The following is a 10,962-nucleotide window of genomic DNA, read 5'->3' on the forward strand; positions in this document are numbered from 1 at the left end:
TGGTGGTGCTTTATTTAAAGGATTTTGATAAAAATAATTTGCAACTTCATAATCTAAAATATTGACCATTTCTACTATTTCTCTTGTATTTGTTATATGATCATTTATTACCAGTCTTTGATATATATTTATAATTCTGATTTCATATTTATAGTTTTTTAATTCTGTTCTAATTTCTATCATAATTATAATATTCTTTTTTGCATGGATTATTGTATATAAAATCTTTTATCTGTTTGTCTTTTTCTTTAATATAATTTCTCAAATCCTCAAAAACTTCTTTTATTTCTACACTTTCTCTTGTTTCTAAATATCTTTCAATTTCATTTTCTATTTTTTCTTTCAACAGCTTTAATTCATTTAAATCATAATATAATTTTCTAGGCATTGATAAATTTTTTAAATTTAATTCCAACTTGTTTATATTTATTCTTATTTCTATCCTTTTTATTATAAGATCATCAATTTCGATCTGAAAATTATTTAATTCTCTTTTATACTCCTCTATTTTATTTTTTAATTTTCTCGCTCTTTTCCTTTTTATTTTATTTTCTGGTCTTTCAATCTTTTTATGCTTCATAAATTAGGTAATCTAATTATAATTCCTGAAAATAGTTTTGTTTATCATTATTTAGTTTAGAATTTCTGCAAACTCTATCATTGATTCATCACTATTTTCTAGAGATTCTATTAATTTTTCTAGCTCTTCAACTTCTCTTTTCAACTTGTCATAGATTATTTTTAGAGCTTCAAAAGCTCTTTGATTTATTTCAGAAAACTGCAAATAATTCAAACGATTTTCTCTTTCAAAGAGTTTTTGTTTCTTATCTTGATAACTTACATATATTTCTTCCTTATTTATTGTCATAATTTAGTATTTAGGGTTTCATTTAATTTTTCGACCTTTTTTGTTAATTCTTTTATTTCAGAGTTTTCTTCTTTAATCTTTAACTTAGATAAACTTAAAGGACTATTAATTTTAGATTCTCTTATTTGAAAATTCGATGAAACCGATCTTCCTGATGGTTCTTTTAATAATAGAACTGGGTTTTCCATAGCTTTATATTTTGGTATTTCTGTTTTTACAATTTTCTAAAATAATTCATCGATATAAATTCTTTCTCTATTTTTAAATATTATACTATGATGGCTATTTGTTAAAGCATAATTTATTGCATATGTAATTGAAAATGGTTCATCATCTTGTTCCATTAAACTTTTTCTATGAAATTTATAAGCTAAACTTATAGATCTACCAAGATTTTCGGTCGATAGAGGTATAGCATATCCAAGATGGGCATTAAATTTAACATTTACATTTGCCAAATTTCCATGAACAATCCTAATTATCTGATCTATTAGGTCATCAGTAATTCTTTTGTCACAGATTGCTAAACTTATTGGAGAATTAATTCCCTTCATATATGTAGATTTGACTAAGACTTGTATGGTACTAATATGAATCCATCCAATTTTAGATCTTTTTTGTTGATCCTTAATTTTCTCAATTTTTTTACTCAATTCTTCATCATTTATTAACGCTATTTCAAGCTCTCCATTGGCAGATTTTATTTTTATAGGGGCTTCAAGTTGAATTTTTTCATAGTATATTATATTTTTCCTATTAAAAACTTCTTTTAAAAGACTTTGTTTATTAAAGTTTTCATTTGATTTGAGATTTAGTTCTATTTTTAGAACAACCTGTTTTTTATTATCTAATAAAGCGGTTAATCTATAATAATCAGATTCTTCTGTTAATTCTAAGTTTTCTAAATAATTCATAACTAAGAGATTAGGACAAAGACGTACCTTTCTGGAGAAAAACTTCTTTTATTTAGTATATTTTACATAAGGTGTTTCTATCTCCAGAGGGGAGATTATAGATATTAACTCCAGAGGGGAGCTTAGAACTATTTTTTCCTAATAGAATTCTTTGTCAGACTACAGAATCGCCTTGGCAGCTTCCTCCTTGCTCTCCTAGCATATGAGTACTCTTAGCCTTCTGCTTTCTATTTTCTGATGCCTTCCACGATTGCCTAAGCAATCTATTTATAATGGTTGGGTCTGATGGACAATTCCCATCCTTACCCTTCTTATGACGTCATTACTTACGTCATTGTCTTGCACCAGCTACATTATTGGTGCTTTATGACCTAAGCGCTTACGTCATTATGAAATGATGTTGAGGGATGCTTCAGATGCACTGTCCTCTTCTTTTATCATGTGGGCTTCAGATGCATTGTCCTCTTCTTTTATCATGTGGGTTGATTCCGTTTCATTATTGCTTTCTTCAGATATTTCTGAGGTACATAGCTGGCATTTGTGGTCTTCTCTGTCTTTTATCAAATAGCAGAGATTCCTCTTTATCCCTTCAGGGAACTTTTCTAAAAGTCCAGATAAATTGTAGAATGCTGATTCAAATTTCACCAAGAGTCTCATCTCTCTTTCTTCAATTTCATTTCTTTTACTGGACACAAGTAGAGTATTTCTACTTTTATAATTAATCCTTGTGTGAGATTCCTTCGTTATTTTTTGAGTTCTTTCAAAGACCCTTGCTAATGTGCTGGCTAGTCTTCCTTCATGACTGTAAATTGTTAAATCTTGAATTCGATCAATTGGTTGAAAATTTTCTGGGAAGACGGACATGAATATTACTTGGTGTGCTGGAACCAAGTATTCTTCTTCTTCATTAAAAATAGGTTGACTGTTTGTAAATTTTAGGGATACATCCCTTGGATTTACATTGTCAATCATATTTTTAAATCTCTTTACTGCATCAACAAATCCTGCAGGAAACTCACTAATAATTTTTAGATCATTAAAAATTAAAATTGTATCAATTAATCCATACTGGAAAAACTGATAAGTATCAGATGGGGAAGCATCTGGAAAAATAACCAGCTTTGTTAGCTGTTCTTTGGCAATAGGATAATATCCCAAAATTGCCCTTTTTTCTTCAGTCCAATTCAGGACTATATTAAGGGTTTCTCTGAGATTTGATCTACAGATCCTTTTCTTTTCCTTGATTTCAATCCTTGTAGGAATGTTTCTTATTATTCCTGTTGTCTGGGCTTGAATTGGAGCTTTATCTGCTCTTTTTAGGGTTTGCTCTGGATGAAGAGCTTCATATTCCCTAAAGGATTCCTTTGCCTCTTCCAGTGTTAAAAATCCTCCTTTATGAATTATCCTTGATTGATGTGTGAATGGTGCTGCTTTTTCCCAGGTATCATATACTCCTTTCATGGGGCCATTATAAATTACATAATATTTTTTATCTTGGGTAGATTTTTTAATAATTTCAGCAATTGTTTTATTTTCTGAAATTTTTTTTTCACTTGATTTGTCCACCATGCTTAGCTGGCTGAACTCTGATGGTTTTGCTTGTTGTGTTGATTTCATTGCTTCAATGGCCTTCTTGAGGGATTGGATCTGTGTCCTTATTTGCTGACAATGCTTGCATTTTTCGAGTTCTTGCTCATATTTTTGAATTTCTTGATCTAATGCGTTGTAGACGAACTCCATTCTCTTGTTAATGTATCTGCAATAACATTTTTGTCACCCTTAATATATTCAATTTTTATTGGATATTGTAACAAAAATAATTGCCATCTTACCAATCGTCCATGATTATAATCAACCTTTAAATTATATCGTATGAAACCTGTTAGATAACTTAAATCTGTTCTTAATGTAAATTCTCTGGGTAGTAAATCAATTTTAAGAGATTTAATTGCTGCTAGAGTTTCCTTTTCATGAGTAGTATATCTCTGTTCTGTTGGAGTAAAAGTTCCTGAAATATACCTGCAAAGTAATTCCTTTGGGGAATACTTAGAATCTAGTGATTCTTTTTCTTGTTCCAAACTTTTTATAGCTTTCTTAGCTTTTAGACATCCTGACCAAGTTATGTCTGAAGCATCTGTTTCTACTATTAAGTAGTCGTTTTCTTCTGGAATATAAAGTTCTGGAAGCTTTTGACATATAGTTCTTTGACTCTTTGAATTTGCATACTATCTTTTTCTTCTCATTTTCATTCTTTTTTAGTACTTATTTTTGGAAATAAGTTTTTAGTGTATTCTGTTATATTCTTTAAAAATCCTTGATCAGAAATATAATTTATACACCCTAAAAATCTTTGTAATTGTTTTCTATCTTCTATTTTATTAGGAAATAGATTTACCTTTTCTAAAACATGTGGTTGAAGTTTTAGCTTTCTTTGAGTGGATAGAATTAATCCAAGAAACTCTATTTCTTGTTTTGCTATTCTTGCTTTCTTTTTGCTAAGAACTAATCCTTTTTCTTTACATCTTTCTAAAACTATTAATAATTTTTGAAGATGATCTTCTTTATCCTGTTTTGTAAAAATTAATATATCATCAATGTAAACTAAAACAAATTCATTTAACTCTTTTAGATTTTCTTCCATAAATCTTTGATAAATACCTGGGACTTGTTTTAATTCGAATGGTAAAACATTCCATTCATATAGCAACACACTTGTTGATTCTTTTGTCGGGCAAGTAAAAGCAGTTAATTTCTTTGTTTCTTCGTCTAAATGAAGTTGCCAATATCCTGATTTTGCATCAAGAGATGAAAACCAAGTTGCTCCTTTAATTTTTTCTAAAATAGAATCTTTTCTTGGAAGTTTATGAGCATCACCAACAGTTGCTTCATTCATCCTCTTATAATTAATTACCATTCTTCGTTTTCCCCTTTTAATTTCATTATTGTTTTCGACATAAAAGGCTGGAGTCGCATGAGGACTTTTACTTAATCTTATAATTCCTTTTTCCAAAAGATCTTTACATTCTAATGAGAACTCTTCTCTATCTCTTGCGGAATAAGGAATTTTATTTGGAACATTTATTTCCTTTGTAGGATCTTTTAATTTAATGCTTATTAATTCTTTATTTGTATTTTTAATATCTAAAGGATTTTCAGCGCAAATTTCATCCAAAAATTCTTCTATTTTTCTTTCAAGATTTTTTTTGGGATATTTATCTGAAAATATAAATTTAAATAACATGTTTCTAATATAGAAAATATTTTAAATTTTAAAATCTTATCTATAGTAGTAGTTAGTATTTTTATACGTTTTGATTTTTGATTTATTGAAGAATCGTGTGGAGCTTTTAAAATTATATATGTTAATTCTTGAATGAATGGATGATATAGCTTTAAGAAGTTATTTCCTATAATAAAATCCATTCCAGAATCTAACATATATATGGATGGAACAATGAACCTATAATTTTGAATAAATATTTCAGCCATTTCTGCTTTTTGGTCAATTTTATGTATTGATTTGTCAGCTATTCTAACTCTTAATGGTTTCTTTAATTTTTTCCAATCAAGTTTTATATTTGTACTAGCAAAGCATTGTGTTGCTCCAGTGTCTATGAAAGCATTTATAAACTTTTCTGTTATTTTTATAGTAATAAATGTAGCATTATTACTCAGTCTCTGAGTCTGTTTCTGAGACATATTCAAAAATATAGTCTAAGTTATCATCTGATTCTTCTAGTGATTCCATGAAACAAGACTTAGCAATTTCTAATTGTTTGGTAAGGTCCTTTTTATCCTTCTTTTTTGGACATTCATTTGCATAGTGTCCATCTTCTTGGCAATACCAATACTTACAATTTTCTTTTTTATTTGGGCAATAGTCATTTTTTTGTTTTTTATTTTTATTGTTATTTCTTTTTCCAAAATACCTCTTTTTTCTCTAGTTTGGATAGTATTTTCTTTTTCTAAATTGATATTTTCTTTTTCTTTGAAAATTTTTATTAAAACTATATTTTTGAGGTATTTCTTCATTATCCTGACAGCAAATTCTAATTATATTTTCAAATCTTTTTTGAGTCGCTTCTTGCATACAACGTTCTTTTATTTCCTCTCTTATTGCAGAGGTTGCTCCGCCAAAATTATTTTCAATTGTTCCTCTATTTATTTCTCTTATAAATCTTCCCATTATAAATTCATTAGCAGGGTATGGAAGTTTTGTTATATACATACTAAGATAATGGTCTTTATCTTCTTCTTTTAATTTATAATAATGCATTCTATATTCACATATATAAGATTCCACATTACATAGATCATATATATGAATATTAGCTAAATGATTTTTTGCTTCTTGATATTCTTTATTATAGACTTCTTGTCTATGATCTATAATATTTTTTCCAAAAAATTCTTTATATAGAATCATCATTATATGTAATATCTTCTCATAAACTGTTGTTTTTGTTGCTAATTCTTCTATTATTTGCTTTTCTATTGATGTCATATAATCTCTTACAGTTCCTTTAGTATGAAACCCTATATAATTCCAGATATCTCCTCCAGACAATTCACTAAGTTTTGGATTAGTAAAGGCTTCTAATAAGAAGGAATTCAACCAATTTTCGAAAATTTCTTTTTCATTCTTTTTACAGTCTAAATCGAGCATTCTTTCTCCTTCCAATTCTTGGATTTTAGGAACGTATTTTGATGGTATTTTTGTATACTTTGAATTTTTATTCATAAATCCCTTTTTAAAAGCATAGTTTTCAAAACTTTTTTCCCATTTAAATTGAGATTGATTATCCTTAGATGTTCCAGCTTCATTTTTTACTTGTATTAGAATTGCTGGTTCTTCATCACTTGAATAATCTAGAATGTGTTATTCATTTTCTATATTTTCAGAATTTACTGGTTCTTTTTCTATTTGAAATTCTTGTTCCATAATATTATTTTCTTGGGCCATTTTTAATTGTTTAAAAAGCATTGTAACTCCTTCTAATTTTTCTTCAATATTCATAATTTTAATGGTGGTTTTACTTTTAATTTTGTTATGTTGGCTATATTTTGAATTTTTTCTTCTTTGGGATTTTCTTTCTGAAAATATTTATTTAATATCTGTTTAATTTCGTTTATATTAGATTCCTCTTTTTCCTTATTTCTTTGAAATTTTATGAATACTAATATTTTTCAAGCATATCTACTATAGAATTTAATTGTGGGTTAAAAGTATGATAGAGATGTGGGGAATCATTTTCATGGTAGCATTTTTTAGAAATTCCGTGTGAAATATAAGTTTTTTCAGGTTTTTGAAATCCTTCAATAAAACTTATAGTAAAATAAAGATTTTGAGAAAAATTATTTTGTATTAATTTTAATAATTCGGTGTCATTACAATTAACATTAGTTAAAATCATTAGTTTTTAATCTATTAATTTTGATAATTTAATTATTTCTTCTCTTAAATCTTGTAATTTACTTTTTTCTGTTAAGTGACGCTTTTCTTCATAAAATGCTATGGTTTTAAGTGTTATGTAGTTAAAAGTGTGGTTTTAGAATGTATGGTTTAAGTTTTGCCACATAGACATCTTTAGAAAAAGTTATTTTTGGGATCTTTATTTAAGTGGTGCCTATTTCACTTTATTCCCAAAAACAAAGAGAAAATTATATAACAATGTTTCTTCCTCGTGACCTGACCTACTTCCTCAACGTGTTATATTGATTTTTTAATATTTTTTTTTATTAAGCCTAAATTATAAATTCCAAAATATCTAATAGAATATAAAATAAATAAAAGATTATATACTATAAATAAAAATGTTTGTGTTATGTGTAAAAAATTTTATATTATATTGATAAATTTATGTCATATGTGTGCAAAAATATCTATGTTATGTTATGTGTCAATAAATTTATGTTCTCTCCCTCCAACAAAAATTTCTCTATTAAAAAAATACGTAAAAGAAAAAACAATAATTTATACACACATTTTTTTTGTTGGATTAATAATTTAGTAGGATTTAATTATTAAAATGTTTATACGTATAATATCACCCGGATGGATGTACGTGTCTTGTTGTGGGGCAAGCGTCTCCGCTTACAATTTGAAATTTTTTTAGTAGTATATGATAATAATATTTATTTGTCCCCACTAAATTATTGAATTTAACCCCATAATAATATTTTATTTAATTTTTGGTATTTCATAGCTAATTTTAAAATGCCATATTAGATGTCATTAGAATGATCAATTCATCATTTAAATAAAATTTGTATTTTTTTTAGAAATCGACTCGAAAAAATATTATTATCTCTTTTTATATTAGTTTTAATTTTTTTTCCCGTAAAACTGCATAACATGAATGTGTAGCATTATTCTATATAAAAAGAGATATATTTCGATTGTATTATTAAAAAAAATTATTTAATTTTTTAAATATGAAACCTAAATAATATAATTTTAAATTATATATTATTATTTAAATTACTATTTTAGTGTTTTAATTTGTAAATTAGATATTTTAAAAACTAATCATGTTATATGTACATAGAAAATAACCACATGTATATATATTAAAATAAAAAATACATACTAAAAATAAATTAAACAATACATATATTTATATACAAATATATAATAATTAATAAATAATTTAATAACTAATTTTTATGTACATATAATATTTTTATTATAAAAATTATTATATATATATATATTTTGCCCTCACTATCAAAATTTTTTAGATTTGTCATTGATATATCACCTTTTTAATTAAATTGACTAAAATATATATTATTTAATTTTCATAAAAGTAAATATTGTATGTATATGTTATAAATAAAAAAAAAGGTGATGGTTATTTTTCTTAAAGATATTTTATGTTTTTTTATCAATTAGACAAAATTTAATTTTTTATGTTATTATATTTTATATAAATAATTTAAATTTAAAAGAATAACTTATTGATCAAATTAATTATTTTTTTGTAAGACTTGAATTTTTCTTTAAAAAAATAGAAAATTAAATCTGTCAACTTAAAATAACATCTTTCATTCTTACTCTGTATTTTCGTCAATTTCATGGCACATCCGTCAACTTTTTCTAATCATCTTGGGAGCAGCTACAGCACCAATCTACATATCGAAAATTGAGAATTAAAAAAAAAGAGCCACTCACATGCAGACACTAAAAATATCTTGTGATAAAGGTAATGATACTTTTTTTTAATAATTACTAAATGCGTGTCCCAAATTTTAATTAAGCAAGTATCATTATATTAAATTAATCGGTTTAAACCTCATTAATTTATAAAAAGATTGATTTAGCAATTTATTATGTTCATTAATTTTATATTGTTATTCAATTTTTATTTTATTTTTGTAAATTGAATGAAAAATATTTTTTTATAAAATCAAAATATTATAAAATTTTAAAATATATTTGTTATTTTTTAAAATTATATTTTGTATTAAAATTAATATAAAAATATTCTTTTATTAAAATAAATTATAAATTTTTAAAACATACTCACTACTTTTTTAAAATTATATTTTACACTAAATTTTACCGCTCAAAATTTATAAATTTCTAAATCATTTTCATCACCCCTCTAAAATTATACTTTGTGATAAATTCTATAAAAAAATTGTCAAAGTAAAATGTTATAAATTTAAAAATATACTAATTATTCTTCCGAAACTATATTTTGTATCAAATAAATTTCTAAAAATACATATCATTCTCTTAAGATTATATTTTGTCCTAAGTCTACAAAAAATAATTTTTTGTTAAAGTAAAAAATTACAAATTTTTAAAACATATTCACCACTCTTCTGAAATTATATTTTGCACTATAATTAATACTAATTTTTTTATTAAAATAAAGTTATATATTTTTAAAAATACTATTATTATATTAAAATTATATTTTGTATTAGAGTCTACAAAATAATTGTAAAAATAAAAATTTCTAAATTTCTAAAACACCACCATCACTCTTCTAAAAATATATTTTAGATCAAAATTAATTAATATAAATAGTATTTTTTATTTTACATCTAATTTTAAAAAAGAAAAAAAAAAGAAGACCAATGAGCATTGTGAACCGTTTTATTTCTACTCCATGTAATGAAAACAATAATAAATATTATTTACTTAACTCTTTTAGTTAGTCTCTTCTTGTTGGAACCAAATAACGTTCTAAAATTAAATACTTATTTGGAACGAAAGATAGTATTTTTCATTCTTTTAAGTTTTATAACAGATTCAATGTAAAACTTCTATTCATCATAAATGAATCGTGTTCACATACACATTATTTTTAGTATAATTTATAGTGCAAAATATAATTTCAAAAGAGAAATGAGTACATTTTAAAAATTTACAACTTTTTACTTTGACAAAAAAATATTTTCTGTAAAATTTAGACAAAATATAATCTTAAGCGAATAATGAGTATTTTTAAAAATTTATTTGGTATAAAATATAATTTCAAAAGAATAATTATTATATTTTTTCAATTTGTAATATTTTACTTTAACAATTTTTTTTTAGAATTTGTCGCAAAGTATAATTTTAGGAAGTGACAAGAGTGTTTTAGAAATTTATCCTTTTTATACTTTGACAATTTTCTTTTTGTAAAATTTAGTGAAAAATATAATTTTAAAAGAGTGGTAGCATGTTTTAGATATTTATACTTTTAATTATTTTAATAAAAAATATTTTTTATATTAATTTTAATACAAAATATAATTTTAAAAAAATAACAAATATATTTTAAAATTTTATAATATTTTGATTATATAAATAACAAATAAAATAAAAATTAAATAACAATATAAAATTAATGAACATAATGAATTGCAAAACCAATCTTTTATAAATTAATGAGGCTTGAACCGATTAGTTTGATATAATCATACTTGTTTAATTGAAATTTAAAACACATGTTTGGTAATCATTGAAGAAATATTATTATCTTTATCACAAGATGTTTTTGGCATCCGCATGTAAGTGACACCCATTAAAAAATATATGTTAGAACAAAACAAAGACTTTTGTAGAATATTTATTCATCGTTAGTTGAGAAATATATATACTTTTCATATTTTAAAAATAGTGGTGATGACAAGTGATAAATGACAGATTAACAACCTAAAATATATGAGTTATATTAGGTAATT

Source organism: Arachis ipaensis, chromosome B4 (assembly GCF_059453495.1).
Source record: "Arachis ipaensis isolate K30076 ecotype BB chromosome B4, ASM5945349v1, whole genome shotgun sequence".
Taxonomy (NCBI): domain Eukaryota; kingdom Viridiplantae; phylum Streptophyta; class Magnoliopsida; order Fabales; family Fabaceae; genus Arachis; species Arachis ipaensis.